The sequence below is a fragment of the Chinchilla lanigera genome, unplaced genomic scaffold, assembly GCF_000276665.1.
Source record: "Chinchilla lanigera isolate Chin_1 unplaced genomic scaffold, ChiLan1.0 scaffold00033, whole genome shotgun sequence".
NCBI classification, from domain to species: domain Eukaryota; kingdom Metazoa; phylum Chordata; class Mammalia; order Rodentia; family Chinchillidae; genus Chinchilla; species Chinchilla lanigera.
The window spans coordinates 18,208,230-18,231,621 of NW_004955434.1; the positions used below are offsets into that span (position 1 = coordinate 18,208,230).

A 23,392-nucleotide genomic window follows, 5' to 3' on the forward strand; every position below is an offset into this window, starting at 1 on the left:
CTGCCTCAGCCTCCCGAGTGCTGGGATTATAGGTGTGCACCACCATGCCCAGCTTCTTTTTTTGTCTTTTCTTTTTTTTTCACAAGTGCCATTGGGAACTTACAGTGGGAACATAAGTCAGGATGATCTCATAAAGAAAGCTTGCAGGTAAGATACCTCTGAGCACTCCCTGCTTTTCTGTAAAGAGATCTAATTGGAGTATGGTCAGAGGACGCTTCTGAGAGCTGAGTCAACAGGACACACCTGCAAAGAAAAGAACGTATTGCTTGGAAAGGCCATTTCCCCATCAGAGAAAAAGGAAGCAAACCAGTAGGAGGTGCAGTTCTGCATCCTCTTCGCCCACATGCAGACTAGGGGTTGGGTGTAACATGTCTTGCCCAAGTCCCAGATCTGAGTGGCTGGCTGGTCTTGACTGGCCTTCCTGACCTTTTTGTAACTCACAGCTAATGTAAGACACCTCTCGTTAGCTGACACACACGGGTTTGTATTCTGTGAATACCTGCACGGAAGGAGACGACACTCGTCTCCCAACACATAGATGGATGGATGTTACGGCTGCCACAGAACCCAGGGCACAAGACCCAGGCTTAACTGATATTTTGTGCACTGTACATTTGGAAAAACCACTCTCAGAACAGTATTGCACATCACAGGTGAGTTATTCACAGTATGCCAGCTTTTGACCAAAAGTAGCTTTACTCCTGAAAGTAGTGGAACAGACAACAGAAAAAGACAAACCTTAGAAGCTAGTGCAGAATGCCAAGCAAACCTCGGGGAAAACAAGATCCACAAACACACTACCCTGAAACATCACACTGCCTACAAGGACACCTTACCTGAGGCACAGCCTCCCATATTTCAGAAGAATTTTAACTCCCTGGGCTGCTGCCCCACAGCACAAACAGAAAAAGGCTTGTGATCTTACTGCAGAGATAGAGACGATGGGAAGAGCTCATCTTTCTACCTGTTTTTGTGCAGTATATTTTTTTACAAAGATGTGCGTGAGATATTATATGAACTTTTGTTGCCAGTCAACACCACAGCTACAGAACTATTTGAGTTTTTGAATGGTCATAAATCAGGAAAACTGAATTGGCCTTTTTTTAAGACAGAGTCTTGCTGTGTAGTTTAAGTTGGGTTTGAACTTACTGTGTAGCCCAGGATTGCCTTGAACTCATGGTGCTCCTTCTGCTTCAGCGTCCCGAGTGCTGGGATTACAGGTGCGCACCAGGACACCAGGCCTGAATGGGTCATTTTATGTCAGTATATGTCAGTGGTCTCAACCCTCCAATTATAAGTCACAGACTGGCAGATTGTATCAAAAAACAAAACACATCCATGTATTACCTGCAGGACACACACTGCATCTAAAAGCAAGTATATGGACTTAAAGTAAAATAAAGGGAAATGCCCCTCCATTCAACCAGAACCTGGAAACAACCAGGAGTAGCTATCTTATCTTCAGACGCAGCAGACTTCAAGCCAACTGATCAGAAGAGACAAAGATGGCCACTACATTGTGGTAGAAGGAACCACCTTCAACAGGAAGAGAGAACAATTGTAAACACTTACCCAATGTGGAACACACCCAACTTCGTGAAACAAACACCACTAGATTTAAAAGGACAGGTAGACATCAATACAATCATAATGGGTGACTTCCATTTCTTCTCACAATTAAGACAGGTCGGTCAGATAAAAATTCAACCAAGAGGTAAACCACACCACTGATCAAATGGACTTAACAGATGCCTACAGAACATTTCATCCAACAAAAGCACATGGACCTTTTTCAAAAATATGCCCTATCTCAGGCCATAAAGCATGCTTAAGTAAATACAAAAGAACTGAAATAATCCCCTGCATACTATTGGATCATAGTGGAAAGAAGCTAAAAATCAGTAGCAAAAGAAGCACAGAAATCATGCAAACACATGGAGATGAAATAATACGTTATTGGATAATTAGTGTGTCACAAAAGAAATCAAGGGAGAAATTTTAAAAATCCTAGACTCAAATGACCATGGAAGCACAACATATTTAAACCTATGAGATGCAATGAAATGGGCACATAAAAAGAATAGCACAACCCAAAATAAATAATGATGCATGCCAAGGTCCTAGAAAGATAAAAACAATCCAAATCTGAAATTAATAGAAGGAAAGAAATTATGACGTTCAGAGGTAAAATTAATGAAATTGATACCAAAAAAAATACAGAGGATCAATGAATCAAAGAGTTCATGTGTGTGTGCGTGTGTGTGTGTTTTGAGACAGGGTGTCACTATGAAATTCAGGCTAGCCTTAAACTCACTATGTAGCCTAAGATGGCCTCAAACAGCCACCCTCCTGCCTCAGCCTCCCAAGTGCTGGGATTACAGATATGCACCACCACGCCCATCTAAAGAATTGGTTCTTTGAAAGAATGAGGAGAACTGGGATGGGGGCACTGAGACGGGAAGAAGGGGGAAAAAAGGAGGAGTCACAGGGTCAAGGTGTGATACATGTATATACTAATTTCCCCACCATGAATGTATATGCTATGTATTGAAAACATACACTGATTAAAAAACTGAGGAAAAAAAGTATGTTTGAGACAACTTCAAACCTCCATATGTTCTGCATTAAAGTCAAGACAGAACATCCTATGATCACCACAAAAGCAATTGAAAGCCCACCCCGATTTCTAACATCCTGTCTTTGTGAAGTAGGGTTTTCTGCAGTGACAGCAACCAAAACAAGAGTATGGCATAGACTGGACATAAGAACACATTTCGGGTGCCACTGTCTCCCATCAGCGCCAGACGGGACCATCTAGCTGCAGGAAAACAAGTTCAGGGCTCCCACTGATTGTGTGTTAGGTGGGTTGTAGAATTATTTCATTATATGTTGTAATGATAGAAATAAAGTGTACAATAAATACAATATGCTTGAATCATCCTTAAACCACCCCTCCTCCATCTGTGGAAAAACCGTCTCCCACTAAAGCAGTTGCAGATGACAGAAAAGCTGGGGACTGCTGAGATATACAAAGAGCTAACAAGTACAGGGCAAAGTGGCCTACATCGTTCATCGTGAGAAAAATGCGAAGTAAAGCCACAATGAAGAAGAGCGTTTGACACCCACAGTAAGACTACATTTTTTAAAAAGAGGAAAATGTTCACGAGGACATAGAAAAATTAGAACTCTCATAGGTCGCTGGTGGGAATGTAAAATGACCCAGCCACTGTGGAAATCAGTCTGGCAGTTCAATAAATTAAATATAGAACTACCGTGTGACTTGGCAGTTGTACTCCTAAGTAAACAAAAAATTGATACAGATGTTCACAGTTACGGTGCACAAATGTTCATGGCAACACTGTTACAATAGCCGAAAGGAGAAAAACACTCAAATGTCACTGAAAGAAAGAATAGATAAATAAATGTAATATATTCATATGATAAATCATTGAGCTGTAAAATGGAAAAAGAATGGATAGGTGCTACAACTTAGACTGACCTTGAAAACATTATGCTAAGGAAAAGGTCCCATATTGTATAATTCCATTTAAATGAAGTATTTAGAACAGTGAAATCCACAAAGACAGAAATCATACTACTGGTTACCCGGACAGAAGAGGAAAAAGATGAATGACCTCTTAGCACAGGGTGATGAAAATGTTTTGGAATTAGATAAACATGATGAATGCACAACTCTGAAAATGTCTAAACACTACTGCATAATTTTAAATGGTTTATTTTATGTTATGTGAATTTCGTCTCAGAGTTTAGAAGAAAACAGGAAATGATTCAATATTTTCAGAAAGGCAGTTGTTCTGTCCAGTCTGTTCTTCTTAAACAGGTGATATCAAAGACGTGTTTAACGTCGGGTATGGTATGGACACCAAAAGAGATGTCAAGCCAGGAGGGAACATCTGCTACAACACCAGTGCATCTGTAACTCATCTGACCTGAATATCAGCCCCACCTAATGGTATTAAGTGAAAGAGCTGAGTCAGTTTTTATACACGTCACCAAGGATGAACAATGAACAAAAACAACTGTTTTTTCTTCTTCAGAAAAGATAGTTGCCATAGCATTACATGGCATCTCTGTGCTCAGATAAAAACAGAACAAAACAAAACACTTGGCAATGCTAGGCATGGTGGCATATGCTTGGAATCCCAGCATTCTAGGAGGCTGAGGCAGAGTATCCCAAGTTCAAACGCAGCCTGGGAAATTTTGCAATCTTGCAAGAGTCTATTACAAAATAAAAAGTTACAAAAAAAGAACTTGGGATGTAGCTCAGTGTGAAGACCTTGGGTCTAATCCCTGGTATCAAAAAAAAAAAAAAGAATAGGAGAAGGAAAAAAGAATAGGAGAAGGAAAGAAAGGAAAGGAAGGAAAGGAAAGGAAAGGCAAGGAAAGGCACAATAATCTTGTGAATTAGACCCATATTTTAACCTGTAAATTGAGTCTGTGTTTTTCCTCTACAGACTTCCAACCTTAAGGAAGCAGCACTATTATTAAGTGTGCAGCAAATCTCTAAACTTCAGACCCATGCAAATGTTTGCACTCTAACCTAACCTGCTGACAGCCAGTATGAAGACACATCCTAGATCACCGAGACAGCCCCAAAAGTGTGTAAAACCCCCAACCCCAGACCATGGTGTACTGTCTCCTGGGCCTGCACTCTGCTCCTGAATGTGCTCTTTTTTAATTCTGCCCAGTGAGCCTTTCAAACCCTCTCACGGATGGATCACTTCCCTGTAACAGAAGTTACCTGCTCCACATGTGGGGTAAATTATCCCCCTCTCCTCTTTGGGGGTCCTCCTCAGACCACATCCGGTGATAAGAGGATCTGAAAGCATCCCAGTCAATCTCTAGTGTGTAAAGGCTATCTTCCTACCTACTGCACTTTATATGTCCTTACACTCAAGCTGTAACAGAAAATGCACCACCCCAACACCAGCCAGTGTGCTTCAGTGTCTTAGTTGCCCAGGTAACAGTTCCTGTTCCAGTTCCGGTTGCTCCTGTCTCTTAGGAACGGCTGGTCACTGGGATGCACAGCTGGTGACTGTGATGCACATTGTGTAAACCGATCCCCATTGACAAGCCATTCTGCCTCTGTGCTTCCTGCTTGCTTGTCCCATAGGAGCCCTAGACCACCAGAGACCAGGGCCTGATATTCTGGGCATGATCCCTATCAGCCCCCATTGCTGTAAATAAATCTGCCCCCAAATTCTGGGTGTCGTTTCGGTATTCTTGTTTGCTGTAGCACCTGGTGCGTCGGCCGGCAAGACTGACCATGCTGGCCTCCTTGGTCACCAGTCAAGGCCCTCACGGATGGAGTAAGGGCCTCTCCTGGCCCCAACAGGAAGCCCTCGAGATTTCTTGAGTCCCCTCAGAGGTGTGGAAGAGGATTCCTGGCTCTCTGCTTGAGCGGCTCACACCAAACCCAAAGGGAGGAGGATGTCTGTCTGTCTGCCTGCCTGCTTAATTCCAGGCACCCCAGTTAGTCAGTCTGTAAGTCCTGCTCAATTCAAGCAGAAGAAGAGTTTAATCACTCTTGTAAATTAAGGCACCCTCAAGGGAAGAGGGGCTGGGATGTCTAACCTCGGAGTGCTGCTGAGTGACTGAGTGGGTGGACCGGACAGCGTGAGCATGGGCTGTCTGTCACTGCACGGAGACCGGGAAGCACTGGTCGCGGTGGCTGGTTGAGCTTTCACCTGCAGTTCCGTGGTGATCGACATACGGCGTAACGGAGGCCTCACACCCTCCTTAGCTAAGTCGCGCCTAAGTCCCCACAAGGGGTGCGGCCAGGCGGGCATCTGAATGGTCTCTCTGAGGGGCAGCCACCCTTTGTCTGTTGTGCCATCGTTCGAGGGTACACAACACACACCGTAGGGAGACAGAACGGAACTCATTAGATAAAACCCACAGTCCCTGACTGCGGGAAGGGGGGCTTTTATGAAGTTAAAAATGAAACCAAACCGCTCCCTGAATCTCAAAGAAAACAGAGGCCCATTCCTCCTGAGAATTCCTCGTGGCAGCCTAGTCTGCCCTGTTTGCTGCCGACACCTATAGCTTCACTCCCCGCTCCTGGGTCTTCTGCTTCCAGCCCACTGAACCGGTTCCAGCTGGCCACAGCCTGCTTCGGCCACAGAGGCCCTCCCTCCAGAGCCCTCTCTTGCACGCCTGCCCTGCTCAGAGGCCATCTGCATCTTCTCAGTCGCCTCCGGCTCAGAGTGAAGCGTGCTTGAGGGTGGCATATTCTGCTACTCTTCAGAATATTTTAACTATAGCACGGCTTGTAATTTTTAAGTTGTATTTTAACTATCAGATAAGCAAAGATTTAAAAAGTTGATAAAATGTTCTGTTAGAAAGGGTTATTATTAATACTGGGACTCTCCCTGCTACAACTCCAACTGACAATTATCTACCAAAAGTGTGGAGAAGGACATTCTTTGATTAGAAAGCACTGAGGACACACAATGATTTGTTTATTGTTGCAAAAATTAACTGAAACCTTTCACCGGAAGATGAGAGTGTATTTGAATTGCAGGAGATCCCTATTTTTTAGTCTTGCCATGCACTGTAAAAAATTAATTGGAAGTAAGGACTGTGATTGTAGTGGGTTGATAACTGGTGATCAATTTACAACCCCCAGCTGAACTGAGTAAGCGTGGTGCTGGACGTAGGAGGCCCACTTGGGGATTGTTGCCAGCAGCATAAGAGGCAGAATTGGAGAAAGATAATCCTTTAATTACTAAAATGTTTGGTATCCACCCATTTGTACTAGCTACGCCCTTGGTTCTCGCTCAATGAAAGGTGACTGAGATTGGTAATCGCGGCTGCAGTCCAAGAGGCTGTAAGGCCCCTGATCCCAGACTTTTGCCTGTCTTGTTTTTCTTGTCTCTCTTACTTTTTCTATTCATCCGTGAGCACCTCATTCTTGGGACCTGTCACCCTGGATAGAATGATAAACAAAAGTACAATTTCTCAGCAACTTCACACTTGGGCACTTAGCCTACGTGTGTGTGTGTGTGTGTGTGTGCGAGAGAGAGAGAGAAAGAGAGAGAGAGAGAGAGAGAGAGATTGGTTGTGGATATTTAGATCTCTTGTATTTTCCTTTGAAGTAGCTTCACTATCCTGGTGGCTCCTTTATTAATGAATTGAATACATATTTAATAGATACTTACAACATGTATATATTAGACAGCTTAAATTTTTTCTGAAAATTCTAAAATTATAATTTGCATGAAAAACAATAGAATTGCAATCATATCACTCCATTTGTGTAAAAATATATGTGTGCACATTTGTGTGAAAGTAATTGCAAAATGAAACTTTGGGATATAATTTTCACCAAAATAGTGACAGTAACAGTTTTCTATGAGTGGTAGAATTTATAGTGGCTCTTACTTTGTTTTTCATGAATTCCTCTATTGATACATTATTTCACAATGAATAACACTTTTAAAATTAAAAAGCCAGAATAAACAATAATAGGATCTTTTTTACCATAAAATTATACTGTAAATTTTTTTTAAAAGTTACTTATGTAGGAGCTAGGAATGTGGCTCAGCAGTAAAACAGCCTAGAAGGTACACGACCCCAGGGTCAATCCCCAGCACTGCAAAATAACAAAAAAATTCACCTATGTCATTTTTATCTCAGCCAATGTATGGCTTGTATCTAGATGTCCCCCAAAGATTCATGCACTCATAGAATCATAGGCAGCTAACTTAGATAGAAATTATTACACAGAGAGGGACTGGGCTTCAAGAGGTCACAGAAAGAGTAAAGACACCAGAGTTGTGGCTGCAGGTGCATCTGAAGACCAGACCTCAAATAAAGATGCAACAGCCAGGACTACAGACCTCCCCAAGGGATAAAGCAGTAACTTGGAATTATACTGTAATTTCCACTACCTGGTCCAGGAAGTCCAGATAGGCATCAGTTGCCCAGGTGGATGACCAGAGAATCTGGATCCATCCCTTCCCAGAAATGCCTTTATTCTTTCCTTATACCCTTGTTATGTGACCCATTTCCTTACTGGACCAATATTAGCTAAGTAGCTGTACTTATCATCTTATTGGTTGATTACAGCTTGACCTACACTGTATCCACGTATACTTTACTGTATAAGTCGCCCCTGACAAAGAGCCTCAGGGGCAGCCTATTTCCCCGGCACCTCCTGTCTCTCAGGAGCTATTTCTCAATAAACCTTTCGTACTTTTAACCTCCTTTGTCCTTTAGAATTCATTCTTTGATTTTGGGGGACATGAACTTGGCACATCTGACATCTAGCAGGTTAGGAGTTATATTTCTCCTGTATCAATAGGTGGGGCTTTTGTCAGGCAGCTAGATCGTAGGTGTGTGATACTGGATTATGGGTGTGATAAATGGATTAGTCCACTGGTTTAGTGCGATTCTGGGTCTGGGTAATAGGAAGACCCACTCTGGTGTTGGTAGCACCAACCAATAGGCTTGTAGTCTGGGTAGAATGAAAAGGGAAAGGGAGACTTGCTGCTGGCTGCTTTCCACCTCCCCTGCCATGAACTGTGTCTTCTCTGCCATGTCCTTCTGCCATGTTGCCCGGTCTTGAAACCAGCTGACCATGGACTGAAACTGCTACCAACTGTGAAGTAGAATAAACCTTTCCTCCTTTAACTTGTGGGTGCCCAATATTTTGTCCCAGCAACGAGAACATAACTATGACATCTATTGATTCTGAGTTTTAGAAAACATGAAGTGGTGTCTTTTTCATCAATAAATGCCCAACAGCAAACTAAGTTTCTATGTATATCCTTAATGTTGTTTCTTGCTATCACTCATTTTTCTAAATGGCATACTTAAAGTCACACAAAGAATTATTTCTCAATCTTTTTGAGACAGGGACTTGCTATGCAGTTGAGGCTGGCCTTGAACTCACTCTGTAGCCCAGGCTGGTCTCGAACTCACAATGATCCTCCTGCCTCAGCCTCCCGAGTGCTGGGATTACAGGTGTGTGAGATTGCCATACTAGATAATATTTCAGATAATCAATTTGATGCACAGCAAAATTTGTAATTTTAAAATAGAATATTCTCCATTTTCTTTTCCTTTTTGTGTTTTGTTTGTTCTTGGTTTTGTGGGCTGAACTAAGGTTCTTGTGTATGCTAAGCACATGTCTACCACTGAGCTGCATCCCCAGGAAGAGTTGCTATTTTCTATTCTTACAGTGAAGGACAAGGTCAGAAGTTAGTCCAGCGACTCCTCAAGTTCACTACAAACCCAGGTTCTTCTGTTTTGTTGCTTCCCCATCCTCTAAGCCAGCAGTGGTGAACCTATGGCACACATGCCACCGGGCCTGTTGGCATCATTGAGAGTTGGAAAAGGTTTGCCATCCCTGACCTAGGGTGGTTTTCCTAGCCCACACAGTCAAAGCTAGATTTTCAGTGAAATATCTGGATTTCAGGCTGCACAATTGGGGCAGAGAACCATGAGAGCAAACAGTATTCTGTCAAGCACGTGACCTGGACATGATGCATATTGGGTCTCACGTCTCATGAGCCATAATTTAGCTACACCCAAAGGAAAATGAGAAATTCAGTTTTTCTTGGAGAGCTGTACGCACAGCAAAACTCAAAGGGTTGTATAACTGAAAGGAAGGAGTTGGAACTGGTATGGGGGATGCATTCTTGACTCCATGTTTATAATCCCTAAATACATCTATGCACTGTGTAACGTTCTGATCAATGACAAACTACATATACAATAGCGATTTCTTAAGATTTTGATGGGGCTGAAAACTTCTTGTTGTCTAGTGACATCATAGCTGTGATGTCATCATATTGTGATGTCATAGCCCAATATGTTACTCATGTGTTTGTGTTTATGCTAGTGTGAACAAACCTACTATACTGCCAGTGATCTAAAAATAGAGCACAAAGAGTTATGTACAGTCCATAATAGGATAATAAATGGCTACTTTGTTATTAGACTATACTTATCATTATTTTAGAGTTTACTGTATTTGTTTTAAAAAGGTTTGTTTTTGGTTTTTTGCTTCAAAACATGTTGTATTGTCCAGGCAGCAGCTTCAAATGTCCTGTGTTTATCTCATCTCTTGATTGCATCAAAAGGCCACGTCAGATGATCGACCTCTGTCATCCAGGTTTGTGCAAGTGCTGTATGATGTTTGCACAGTGAAGAAATCACCTAACAGTGCAGTCCTCAAACATACCCCGCTGACCACAGCTGCTAGCGTTTGCTGAGCACGGCACTGCGCCTGCGGTTCACTTACACTCTCTCACTTACCCTGGGTTGTAGGTACTGTTTTCTCACTTTATAAATAATTAACCTGGGCTTAGAAAAACATGACAGAGGGTGCAGCTGCTACTTCTATATCCATTCTCCTCCTCTTCTTTAACAGTAGAAAACTTCATTTTTAGCAGGGCATGAGCCACCCAAGATATTTGCATCTTTCAGATGTATTTGTCCAAGCTGTGACAATGACCAAAATAATATATAGCCAATGGTTTATAAGCACAGTCATTGTGTAGTTGTCTCTGGAAAGTCCCTTAGAAGACAGTTCGTCTTTACACATTCTACACTCTCTTTTGCCCTTTTCCTCCTTCGATGTGTCGGCATCAGAACTCAAATACTTTTCTTGCACTACGCAGTTACACCTAAAGATGTGGTACTTGCGAAGGATAAAGAACCTAGGTCCCCTATGATCACCGTTTATTAGCCACCATATCAGCCTCTACTACTTATATCTGGATTTCTTTTATATCTAAGAGAAATAAATCTCTCTTGTGTAAGGGCTGTTAAGTTTTTTGTGGTTTGCAGATGAATGCTAACAAACATAAAAAAAAAAAAATTGCCCCCAATTGTTCAGCTAGTAAGTGATGAGATTTGGAAATGAAATATAACGCCAGCGCCCCTGGCCACTGTGTTATCCCCCTACTGCTTTAGACCACATCAATGACATCCTATACAACACCCAGGAAGTCTAGAAGACAGTTCTACTCTCAGAACTTCCTAGGAAGACTGTCGATTTGGAGCTCTACAGTTCTCTCGTTTTTCCCAGGATAGAAACAAAGAGAAGATTAATCCTTCCTCCTTCACATGTTCCCCAAATCTCACTCTCTGTGATTTTTCTTCACCTAAAATAAAGTAAAACAAACATCATCATATACTCCTTGAGTAACCAGATCCCAGTTCACAGGCTACTTCTCACTCCAAAGTCAAGAAGGATTCACATAGAAAACAAAGACACGTATTTATTTATTTACTATAAACCATGAAAATTTGACACAACAGTAAAGAATACAAAATATGCCCATCTTTCTGCAATCATTTGGTTTTTGTTTGTTTGTATTTTATTTTTTGTTTGCTGAGACAGAGTTTCACCCTGTTCTTCAGGCTAGCTCAGGCCGGATCTTGAACTCAAGGTGATCCTCCTGCCTCAGCCTCCTGAGTGTTGAGATTACAGCATGCACCACCATGCCCAGCTTAATTTTATTTTTATACTGTTTCTTTTTAATAAAATTTTTTCTCTAACCCAAGTATGTCTAAACCTGAAATGAGTATAACTTGCAATTAACTCAAACTTATGTTTCTCAGTATTTTTCATTCTATCTTCCTAGTGGCATTTTAATCTATTTTTAATTTTAAAAATATAATTCATAATAACATTAAATATATCAAATGCACAGAAATAATCTTTTTTAAATGTATAAAACTATTACATGAAAACTCTATATGAACAATGAGAGAATTTTGAAAAACCTGCATTAATGCAGAAAAAAAATTTTTTTTTGAGGCAGGGTCTCACTGTGTAGTGCAGGCTGGCCTGGAACTCACTATGTAGCCCAAGATGGCCTCAAATTCATGGCAATCCTCCTGCCGCAGCCTCCTGAGTGCTGGGATTACAGGTATGAACCACCATACCTGGCTAGAGAATAATTTATAAGATTTAAATGGGTGGGGTGGTAGCTCAGTGGTAGAGCACATGGAACCTGATTTTAATTCCTACACACACCAAAAAAAGTCTATGGATTAATTACAAGAGGAAATCTTTATTTTTTTTTCCTAGTTGAATTTTTAAAATCTACATAAACTCAAAGCTGACCACAGTACGATACCACCTATTACCTATTGGAGTAGCTATCATGAAAAAGACAAAAGGTAACAAGTACGCACTAGACAAATGCTCTACACTCAGCCGCACCTCCAACCCTTGTCCATAACTCTTGTAAACTGTCACTGTAAGTGCTGGATTCTCAAAATGACAGTGTCTGCCAGACCTCCCTCCACCCTGATTCCAAACCTCTTCCCTCCTGCCACCTTGACATCCCCTCCCCATGCTGCAGGGTGCATCAGACCCCTCCGATCTGTGTGCCAGAGGGCTCAGTGTCACTGCTGACTCATCCCTCTCCACCCTCCCACATTCCATCAATCACCACGTTGTATCTCTGCACCTTTCTTCTCTCCACCAGCCTAGGATTGGGGCTATTCACAATTGAATTTTTAACTGATTTCCAATTCCTTGATTCACCAATGAGTCTTTCTCATTAAGATATGATATAGCACAAAGTAAGTAGCTGAGTCCAAATAGAACCTCAGCTGTCTTGCTTTGTGGCCCTGTCAAATCAAGTAAGCCAACTGAGCTTCACCTTCTTTATGGTGAGCATGAGTGTCCAACCTCTGGCTGGCCTTGGCTGCATTGAGTGGAGAGGAATTGTTATGGCTTGTATCTAGATGTTCCCCAGAAGCCTCATGTGGCCATAGGTGGGGAGTTTTGAAGGTGGATGGATTAGGGTGGGTGAATGTGGATTAAGGGTGTGATGCTGGGTTAAGGGTGCCCCACCCTGGGTGTGAGTGGCTCCGATCGAAAGTGTGTATCCTGGATGGGATGAAGGGGCGGGTAGGCTGGCTGCTGCTGCTGCTGTTCTGCTGCCTACTGTTTTCTGTCCTCTGCCTGCCTGCCATGGACTGTTTCTCCTCCGTGATGCCCTCTGCCATGCCACGCTGCCATGGAGCCAGCTGACTACAGACTGAAACCTCTGCAAACTGTGAGCTAAATCAACTTTTCTTCCTTTAACTTTGGGTGTTGGGTATTTCGGCTCAGAATGAGAAAAGTAACTAAGACAGGAACAGTCTTGGGCTGCATATAATATATAAAATAGCTAATGTGTATACGTAACAAGACTGTTTTAACTTACTTTAGAGTTTTCAATTATTTACAAAATAACAAAGCAAGCCCAAGTTTAATAAGAAAATCATATATCTGCTTAATAATAAGCAGGCACAGGCACACTCGTAGAGGTAGGTTGGGTCATTGGTGATTGCCGGGCTTTACTCACAAGTGCATGTAACACCTGCTGCAGGTTTGGATTCCATCAGCTGTGATGGGCCCCAGAGACAGGTTAGTGCAGCGCTCTGCCCTCTCCTACACAGTGCTTCATCACTGCCACACCGGCTGGGCTCAAGCACCATTCAATCGAATCAGAATAATGTCGCTAAAAATCATGTCATAGATGGGCGTGGTGGAGCAAGCCTGTGATCTCAGCACAGAAGATTGAAGCAGGAGGATTGCGTATTGAAGCCCTGCCTAGGTAATTTAGCAAGACTCTGTCTCCAAATTAAAAATAGGAAGGGAGTGTAGCTCTGTGGCAGTCAATCCCTAGTACTGGAAAAAAATACACAATAATGTTAAACATTTACTACCTTTTGTGGCTGCGTTGCTAACGATGAAGAGCCGCGTGTGGCATCCAGGCCACAGGTTGGACACAGCTGAGAAAAGAGGGGCCATTATGACTTGTAAAGTCGTTGTAAGAACCTAAAATGATATGTGTAACATGTCTAGCACCTGTAAGGGTTTAGTACATTGTGCCTAGTTTTTTTGTTGTTTGGACTTTTAGAGATAAGTTTTTATTATATAGTACAGGCAGGCTTTGAACTCACTCTGTAACTCAGGATAGCCTGGAACTTACGATGCTCCTCCTGCCTCAGCCTTCCAAGTGCTGGGTTTACAGGCATGCGCCACCATGCCCGGCATTCCAATTCGAGTTTCTGAAGATGAAAAACACCTTGTTTAAGTTAAAAACCACACTAGAAAGTAGTAACAGCATATTGAATACGGCAGAATAATGTATGGTAGACTTAGCTATCTAGTGATAGAAATGATCTACTGAATACTGCAGAATAATCTATAGTAGACTTAGCTATCTAGTGATAGAAATGATCTAAAATACAAACAAACACAAAATGAAAAGGACAAAAATGACAACTGCAAACACTCTACGTATAACTGAACTTGCTGGAAGAGAAGAGAGAGAAAACAGAAAAAATATTTGAAGAAATCATCAACATTGTTTTACATTCACCAAAAACGATAAAACCATAGATCCAAGCAGTTTAATTGGCCCCAATTAAAAAAGAACTTTAGCTAGGAGTATAGCTCCATTTCAGAATGCCCACCCAGCATACACAAGGTCTTGGGTTTGATCCCTAACACTGCAACACAAATAAATAAAACTTACAACTCCTCATAGTTTTACTAAATAATACAGATATTCCTTACTTTCAGAAGCATAGTATATTAATTATTTATTGCTAATTAACAGTCGCCCCCACACTTAATGGCTTCAGACCATAGCAGTTGTGTTTTCTTACACAGGAGCTTCGAGGCAGGCGTGGAGAAGTAGCTCCCCCGCAGATGCGATGGAGTCTCCCGTGAGGCTGTACCAGATGTGAGCTGCAGCTGCAGCGACCTGGGCTTTGTGGAGACTCACCCTGAGATGGGGCTAACAGGACATGCAGTACTACCTGGTAGAAAACTGCAGGCAGCTGCACTTTTGGCTGACAAGACGCAGAGAGATCAAGAGGCTGAGGCAGGAGGATCGCTGAGAGTTTGAGACCAGCTTGGGCTACAAAGTGAGCTCAAGGCCAGCCTGAACTGCCCAGTGAGACCCTGTCTCAAAAAGACAAAACCAAAAAAAAAAAAAGAGGCACAAAGAAAGCAAATGATTAATCAAAGGAACAGGAGAAGAGACCACAAAAGTGAAGTGCGTTCTTTGTACACTGCTGCTGTCTGTGGAGTAACCAACTTTTCTTTTTCTATCCTGAACTAATTTGTCGAGGCGGTGGCCAGCTGCGTTTCTTCCCTATAATAAATTTTCATCTTACTTTTGCGTTAGCATAAATCTGTGCATGATTATGATTCTCTCTTACACAAAACAAGTACCAAGTCACATGACTGGCAAGTGCGTGCTGACCGGGGTTCCTTTCCCAGGGACCACTCCACAGGGGCCCTGCAGTGCCCTGGCCTCGTCGTGGCCGGCTTTCGTTGGAGCCAGTGACCCGAGAGATTCAGGAAGAAGCTGCAGTGCCTATCATTACCAATCCTCCCACGTTGCCCACGTCGCTTTTGCCTATTCTATTGGTCACGCAGCGCCAGCCCTGATTCATGTGGGCGAGAACCACGTAAGGCAAAAGTCACGAAGAATCATCTTGGAGCTGGCTACTGAACCCAATAGTTATGGATTAAAAACCCCTGGAAAGACAAAGAAGGAATGAAGATGCACGTAAAGCAAACAATCACTGAAAGTGAATTATTGTTATTTTAAAGAAAAGCCTACTTATCACACTTAACATAGGAATAATTTGTAAAAATTCATGTTATGGTTTGTGTCTGCATGTCCCCCCAAATCCTCATGCAGTCAGGGTGCAAGCTTCTAGATTTATGATTGATCTCTGGTCCAATGTTGGAATTATGGATGTGAGTGCTACACCCACCCTGGGGCAGGTAGCTTGCATACAGTGTAAGGGAGGGAAAGAGGATGCTTGCCACCACTCCACCCTTTTGCTCTTCTTGCTTTTGCTGTCTTCCGCCACCATGCACTGTTGCCCTCTGCCATGTGCCACCCTGCCTCAGAGCCCGCTGAGTATGGACTGAAACCTCCACAAACCGTGAGCTAAACAGACCCTTCCTTCCTTAATTTTGGTTATTGGGTATTTTGTCTCAGCGACGAGAGAAAAGTCACCAAGACAATTCAGCATGTGACTAACTTGGTGAGTACGTACTGCATAAGTAAAGCACACCCACAAATGACCACGAGGACAGTACAGTCAGGTATCCCTCAGTGACTGGGGTACATTCAGAACAAACCATTAGTAAAGGATTTTCTCAACTTACACAGACTAAGACAGCTACACTATCCCTAGGCAATATATTTTTATACCTGCAGTCCACTGTTGATCGGAATGTCCTTATGGGGTTCATGGTTGTGTACCCTTTCCCTAAATGACTTCAAGTGCTAGGACACGTGTGCCTTTGGGGTATAACGTTCTGGGAACTTTCCTATGCAATTTAGTTCGTGGATCTATAGAAAGAAAATGTACATGGTGGAATATATTTCTGTTTGTTTACTTATTTACTTGTGTTAAGGCCAATCTTTCTACTCCACAGCAGCAAGCTTTCAACATTAATAAACATTGGACCTCATGTTGCTAACACACTCAGTGTCAACTTCAGTCTTCTTGGCCGGTGTTAATTTCGAGCTATTATGTGATAGCCTCGCCTGCAGTCTTTATCACGGTGGATGTCAGCCTCGGGCAAGGTGTCAGGGAAGGCTGCTTGTTTCCACCTGTGGTGGCACAGACCTCCCTCATCCAGGGCTTGTCATGACTGCGTTTCTGTCCTTGGAGCCCTGCAGCTTCCCGAGTCGCACCTCCACCCGCCTTGCTCTGGAGAGTCCGTCTAACACTACTTGGCGGAGCCACACAGCTCTTTGTCACCTTCCTGCCCTCCCTCCCCTGGCCCCGCGGCAAGGTGTCCAGGAATCCTGACCATCTCATCCACAGTTACCTGTTTCCAAGGAAAGAAGCCTCTGCCTAGACTATCCTGCATGGGTGTTTCTACCTGTCTAGAAACAGAATGCTCTTTATGAGCCAGTTACTTGACTTTCAGGTACTCAACTTATAAACACGTGTCCAAGGCTGTATCATGTGCAAAACCAGGTACTACCGATATTAGAGAGGGCAAAGCTGGCCAAGAAAGCCAGGTGTGGTGCTGCGTGCACTCTGCTGTCAGAAGGTCCACGCAAGAGGTGACCACTTCAGTCCACATTTGAGACCAGCCTGGGCAATAAGCAAGACCTAGTCTCAAAACATTCAATCAAAAATCCTGAAAGTCCCCAGCTAAGAATATTTTCAGTTAAGTGCTCCTCTAAGCAACACGCTCAAAAAGTACCAGCAAAACCTGGGCATGATGGTACATGACTGTAGTCTCAGCACTCTAGGAGGCTGAGGCAGGAGGACAAGTTTGAGCCCAGCCTGGGTAACTTAGTGAGGACTTGTTTCAAAATTAGGGGAAAAAAAGGGGGGGGGCTGTGGATATAGCTCAGTGCGAAAGTCCTGAGTGGAATCTCTAGTACTTAAAAAAAGAAAAAGAAAAGAAAGAAGGAGAAGATATACCAGCATATTCACAAAGTCTTAACCAAGAGACTTAGAATACCACATACACGCATTTATACACTTATTCATTGTGTTGTCTTAAGATCTCCATGCAGCTTTGTGGGTAGGATTTGGAATGAGGGAAAATGCAACCATTAGCATGTGGGAGTAGGGCTTTGGCTGCTGATTCAGACTTAGTCACCCTCTGTGAACAAAGATCCCAGTGCTCAGCGTCAGTCTCAGGGCAGCACATGTGTGCTGAGTGACACCCCCCTCCCTGCCTTATAATTTCTTCCCAAGGAGCCATCAGTCCCGTGCACTACCTGGACCAGCAGTGACAGCAGACGAAAGGTCAGTGATCAGTCCCTGCGCGCCAGGCTCTTCAGCGCTGATGAAAAGCCAAGAAGCCAAAGTGAAACACAGCCCCCTTCAAATTAGGGTTTTCAAGCGAAGCCATTTTTCCAGTTTCCTACACTTGTCTGAGGCAGGGAGTGAGAGTGCCACCCCACCCCCAAGCCCCTGGCTCCAAGAAACTTTCAACAAAAGCAGACATGCAACGTATTTCTGGGCCCGCTGACCCGGGGGGCTCCCGGCCTGGCTGGGTCTGCACGTGTCACTTCCTCTTACTCCGTCCGAAGTCTGAGTGCTTCTGTGTGTTGGAGGAGGCCAGACTCGCGGTCTCCCCAGTCTGACCAAATTATGAGTAGTTTTTTTTTTTTTTTATCATTTTTTTCTTATTGGCAGCCAGGTGAAGGCATCCAGAGAGAGTCAGGACCCAGGAGCAGGCCTCTGACTGGTCCCAGTGACCAGAGGAGGAAGGAGAGACCCCAGCAGACCTTCCTCTAATTCTGTCCAGGAGTATAGATAGAGCTAGAAGTCATTTGCAAATAAAGAGGGTTGGAGCAGTGCAAAAGTATAAGAGGATTTTTTTTTTTCAGTATTGGGTGTCAGGTCCAGGGCCTGGCTCACCCTAGCCAAATACTCTACCATTGACACACATTCCCGGCCCTTTTTAATTTTATTTTGACACAGGGTCTCACTAAGTTGCTCAGGTTGGCCTCAAAACTGTGCTCCTCCTGCCTCAAGTGGGCACCACTGTGCCCAGCTAGAAATCGTTTCATTTTAAAGAGAAGAACAGGGGCTGGGGATTTAGCTCAGCGGCAAAAGTGCCTGCCTGGCAAGCGCAAGGTCGTGAGTTTGGTTCCCGGTACCAGAGAAAAACCAAAAAAAAAAAAAGAGAAGAGCAATCAGGCCAGTACGGTACAAAGGTTTCCCAGCGGAAGCGGTGAAGTTCTTTCCAATCACTAGCTTAAAATAAGCTATGACTACTCATTTTATGTATGTATGTATTTTTGCCTAATAGCAGCCACTTTGGATCCATTAGCAAGCCCGTGGGTGTCGATTCTGGGTGGTTTGGAGTGTGGCATAGGGCTTGTCAACACGAATGTCAGTGCAGTATGACGGACGATTTGCACCCTACCTTTCAGAGGTACACACTGTGTTAGAGATGAGTGTTGTCCTAACACCTTCTTGTTACATTCTTTCCCCAGAAGGAAACAACATTAGCCCTCCGAGTGCCATGTTTGTCCAAACACTTAGGCATATACCCTCCATATTGCTTTGGACGTACAAACATTCTCACAGGGATCTCCATGCATATGTCAGGGGGGCCCATAGCCATAAAGGCAGCCACTAAAACCTCAGCAGTTCCCCTTCTAACCTACAAAATTTACATCTCTCTACTCAGCCTTCAAGACCTCTGTAATTTGACCTGACTTCTTAGCACCCTCCACCACTCAGGCAAGCCTCCCAGACCACGGACCACGGAGACACCACGCCGGAAACTGGGTACTTCTATGCAAACTGTCCTCTTCCTCTAGAAAGTCCTTTCCCTCCACTACCCCAGACTTCCTACGGCCATCATTAATCAATAATGCAGTAAGTATGCTTGTGTTCTACAGCCCACCTCTGTCAGGGGCTCACTGATTTTCCTGGCTTAACACTGATGTTTAAGGAGGGCTGTAGTTGAACCAATTGTCCAGATGACAATAACCACATCCTACCCTCCCAGTAACCCTTCAAGCTTCCCTGATCCTTATATATATTCATTTTCATTGTAACATGATATTGAGATTTCTAGAAAAAGGAAAGTAAATCATTTAAAATTAAGCCCAAGTCATAATTTCTTTATAAGGTTAAAATCTCATGGGTCATCTAGTCCAGCGGTTCTCAACTGTTTCTCTCCCTTTCTCTCTCGCTCTCTCTCACACATACACACACGTGTGCTGTGCATGTACATTGTGATGTATCAGTTTCTTTCTCCATGAATGAGTTGATAGCTGGATTTGTGAACCAGTAGCTTGTTCCAATTATCTCATTTCACAATATACTAAAAAGAGAAAGATGGTGCTAACATTTCCTAAATGCCTACTCTACAGTTCCCTGCTTCTTTCCTTTATTAACATAAGGTGAAGCCAAAGCTACCATATCAGGAAACTTGCCCAGAGTGACATACTGTGTTTCCCCCAAAATAAGACCTACCTAGAAAATAATCACCCTGGAAAGCTAGAGACAAGAAATGCCACCCACAATCAGCCTATCCCAATCAAAGATGGACAGTGTGTGTCTCCCGGCCCAGTGAGTCCTCTGCTGGAGGAGAGAGAATGAACTAGGTGCATTTGTAGAATATGTCCATGCATTGTGAGAACAGAGAGAACACTGCAGCTGTCTGGGTCTGAGAGAATTATGAAGATGATGAGAGTTGTCAAATATGTTGGATCATAAAGAATTGAGTAGGAGTTCAGACCCCCTTTAGCCACAAGGGTGTTCCGCTGGGGAACTGTGTGTACACGTGCATTGCCGCGTGAAATAGCTATGATGCTGAGGTCTGCAAGTGGTACTGTTAGTCTGACTACAGCTGCAGGTGAACATGATGGGCCAAGAGAAAGTCAATCTGAAAAGAGAAACACCAGGGCTTTTGTGTTGCGATCTGGTGTAATGACACCCAACACCGTCCAGTGGAACTTTCTGCAGTGATGGACATGAAGGGAGTGTTTCAAGCAAGAAAGAGGTTGGGAACTGAATGACCAGACCTAAACTCAGAGGGAAGGTAAGAACATTTTTTTTTTTTAATAGGGGCCAGAGAGGTAGCTCAGTGGCACAGCACCTGCCTGGCAAGTGCAAAGTCTTGAGTTCAATTACCCGTACCAAAAAAAAATTTTTTTTTAAAAACGGAAGGTCACGGACTTATGTCAAGGGTTTGAGAAACCAGCCAGGTGTGGTGATATATGCCGGTAATATCAGTACTCTGGGAGGCTGAAGCAGGATGATCCCAGGTTTGTGCCCAGTCTGGGCAACTTAATAACTTAGTGAGACCGTATCTAAAAAAAAAAAGTTTGAGAAACAAATATATGATTAAATTATGTTTAAACAGATAAAATATAAAATTTCACTTGTGCTTTTAAAATTTTAAATATATTTAACTGTACATGAAAGAAATATTGTGCCTATTTATGGGGTATCCTGTGAAGTACTGATCTGTATATGTTGTGTATAGTTTTAAAATTCTCAGTCTGATCCAAGCTTTTGTGTTCTCAGACCCATCACAGGCCAGTCACTGAGCTCTCTCCAGTAACTCAGGAACCGTGTGGCAGTACCTTTTGCAGCCACGCCGCAACCAAGGGTGTAATTGGCCGCTACTGAAATTTCCCACGCACTCACTGCCGCGGCCTTGTTAACCTGGGCTCACTCTCTCCTCGGGCTGCCTTGGTTTGAAGCCTCCAGCTGACACTCCTCCTCAAGTCGCGTGTTTGTCATTGCCTAGCATTGCAGCCTCCGTGCTCAATCCTGTTTTTCTAGCTGTAGACTCCACTTCAACTGACAGTCTGTCTATCCACCTCACTATTTGTCACAGGAAAACACCCTTCCTGCTTTCAATGGGCCTGCAATCCACCCATCCCAGGGCCGCTCTCATCTGTGGAGATCCCTCCTGCCTGCATCCGGGTTCTTAAGCAGTTGAGGAGCAGGGGAAAGAGACTACACTGATCCCTCAGTTTCTGTCTGAGATTAGTTGGGTGACTACAGACTGTGGCTCCCCCAGCAGGAGGAAGATAATCTGCTCCATCGTAGATGTGTTCCTCTGGAAAGAGTTTTCTACCATTCAGGTGGACACGTACACCGTGGAGGCCTTTTTCTGCAGGGAGCTTTCCCTGGCTCCCTTCTTCCACGTCTACTTCCCTTTCCTATTCAGTCTTGACTCGCCTTTACCATCACAACACTCAAGCGTCTGTTGGACTCCTTGAGGACTCCTTTGTCTTCATCTTTGTACCGCGCTGCCAGCCACGGTGTGCAGTCCACAGCACACACAGGATTAAGTCCAGTTTGACACATGAATAATGGAAATTGGTGATGACTAATTGTAGGCGTCAACTCAGCTGGTTTACCTTTGGTAAACAGTATTTCTGGGTGTGTCCGCGAAGGTGTCTCCAGGAGAGATTAGCATTCGGATCACAGAACACCTGCCTCTTCGGTGTGAATGGGCAACACTGAATCTATTGAGGACCCTGACAAAAACAGAAAGGTGTCAGGAGGGCAGATGTGCTCTTCCATAACTAGCACATCCTTCTTCTGCCTTGAAGTCCCCATGGCCTGAGAGTTGCACCACGGGCTCCACCACTTCTCAGGCCTTCCTGCTCACCCTGAAATGCATCGCCAGCTTCCCTTGTCCTCCAGCTTACAGAAGGCGGTGCATGGCACGCTCTTGCCTCTGTGCTCATGTAAGCCAGTCCTTGTAATAAATTTAGATAGGTAGGTAGGTAGATAGATAGACAGATAGACAGATAGACAGACAGATAGAAAGACAGATAGATGTGGTTCTATTTTTCTGGAGAACCTTGATAAATATAACTGAGTTTTGTAATAGTGGAAGGGATTAGGCTCCAACAAGAAAGAAGGAAAACAGCACAGGTAAATTTTAAAGAAGTTGTCTCCAAGAGGCTGATGCACGTTTCCCACCTTTTACTAAATGGAGCTAAGCACGTGTGGTTCTCTTGTCAAGTTGAATCAGCTGTCTTTGACCTGCTTTCAGAGGTTTTTGTTTTTGTTTGTTGGTGGTGGTTTGTTTGTTTGTTTGATGGTACCAGGCATTGAACCCAGGGATTTTGCGCTGAGCTACACACCCAGTCCTTTTATTTTTTTCTTATTTTAAGACAGGGTCTCTGTAAGTCACTAAGTTGCCCAGGCTGGGCTGCAAGTTGTGATCCTCCAACTGTAGCCTCCCTGAGTGCAGGGATTACAGGCGTGCAGGGCCACTCCCCAGGGTGGTTTCAGGTTTATCAGCACAAAGAGTACAGTGCTCACGGAGTTACTAGCAATAGTGGTCCACAGGAAGCACATTTAGGAATCTCCTGCGGCTGAGGGTGTCGCTTTGGTAGAGCGCCTGCCTCACGGTGTGAGGCCCTGGGTCAAGCCTCAGTACCACACACGCAGGCGCGTGTACACGCGCACGCAAGCTCCTAGTTACTACAGTTGAATAAATGAATGAACAACAGCAACAAAACAAAAAGTGAAACTTTGAACTTACCTGGGAGATATGTACACTAATGACAGGAAGTCACATTTGCAAATTAAATAGATTTTTAAAAATCAACTCCACGTGCTTACTTCTCTTATTATCATGTGTAAAAGCTGAGTGTAATCTAGTGTTTTACAAATATCCTTAAAGCCTTGAGGAATCGTTTAAATTTTAACAGTGCAAGGCCCATCTGATGTCAGTAGATCATTTCTTATTTCATAAACTAATAAAGAAAGAGATGCAATAGAATCATCTCTTTCAGGAACTTGAGAAATATTCATGAAAATACATTGTTACTCTGTTCAGTTCGATGAATTTGAAAATATAATATATATTTAATTGCAAGGGGATATTTTATTTTATTTATTCAGTGATGCTGTGCATCAGATC

The 23,392-nt window shown here is 43.5% G+C and overlaps 1 long non-coding RNA gene across 4 annotated transcripts in view; it reads left to right on the forward strand.

Moving 5' to 3' along the window:
* Nucleotides 1–19,578, forward strand: part of LOC102019838 — a 37,958-nt gene extending 18,380 nt beyond the window's left edge. The window contains exons 3-4 of one of the 4 annotated variants that reach the window (XR_001234759.1): nucleotides 10,058–10,141; nucleotides 11,799–11,828. This is a non-coding gene — a long non-coding RNA (uncharacterized LOC102019838). Of the gene's footprint in view, nucleotides 1–4,475; nucleotides 5,132–10,057; nucleotides 10,142–11,798; nucleotides 11,829–14,653; nucleotides 14,930–19,177 lie in introns of those variants that run through there. The other 3 variants (XR_261631.2, XR_001234760.1, XR_001234761.1) reach the window with 3 other exon arrangements.
* The last annotated feature ends 3,814 nt before the right edge of the window (nucleotides 19,579–23,392 follow it).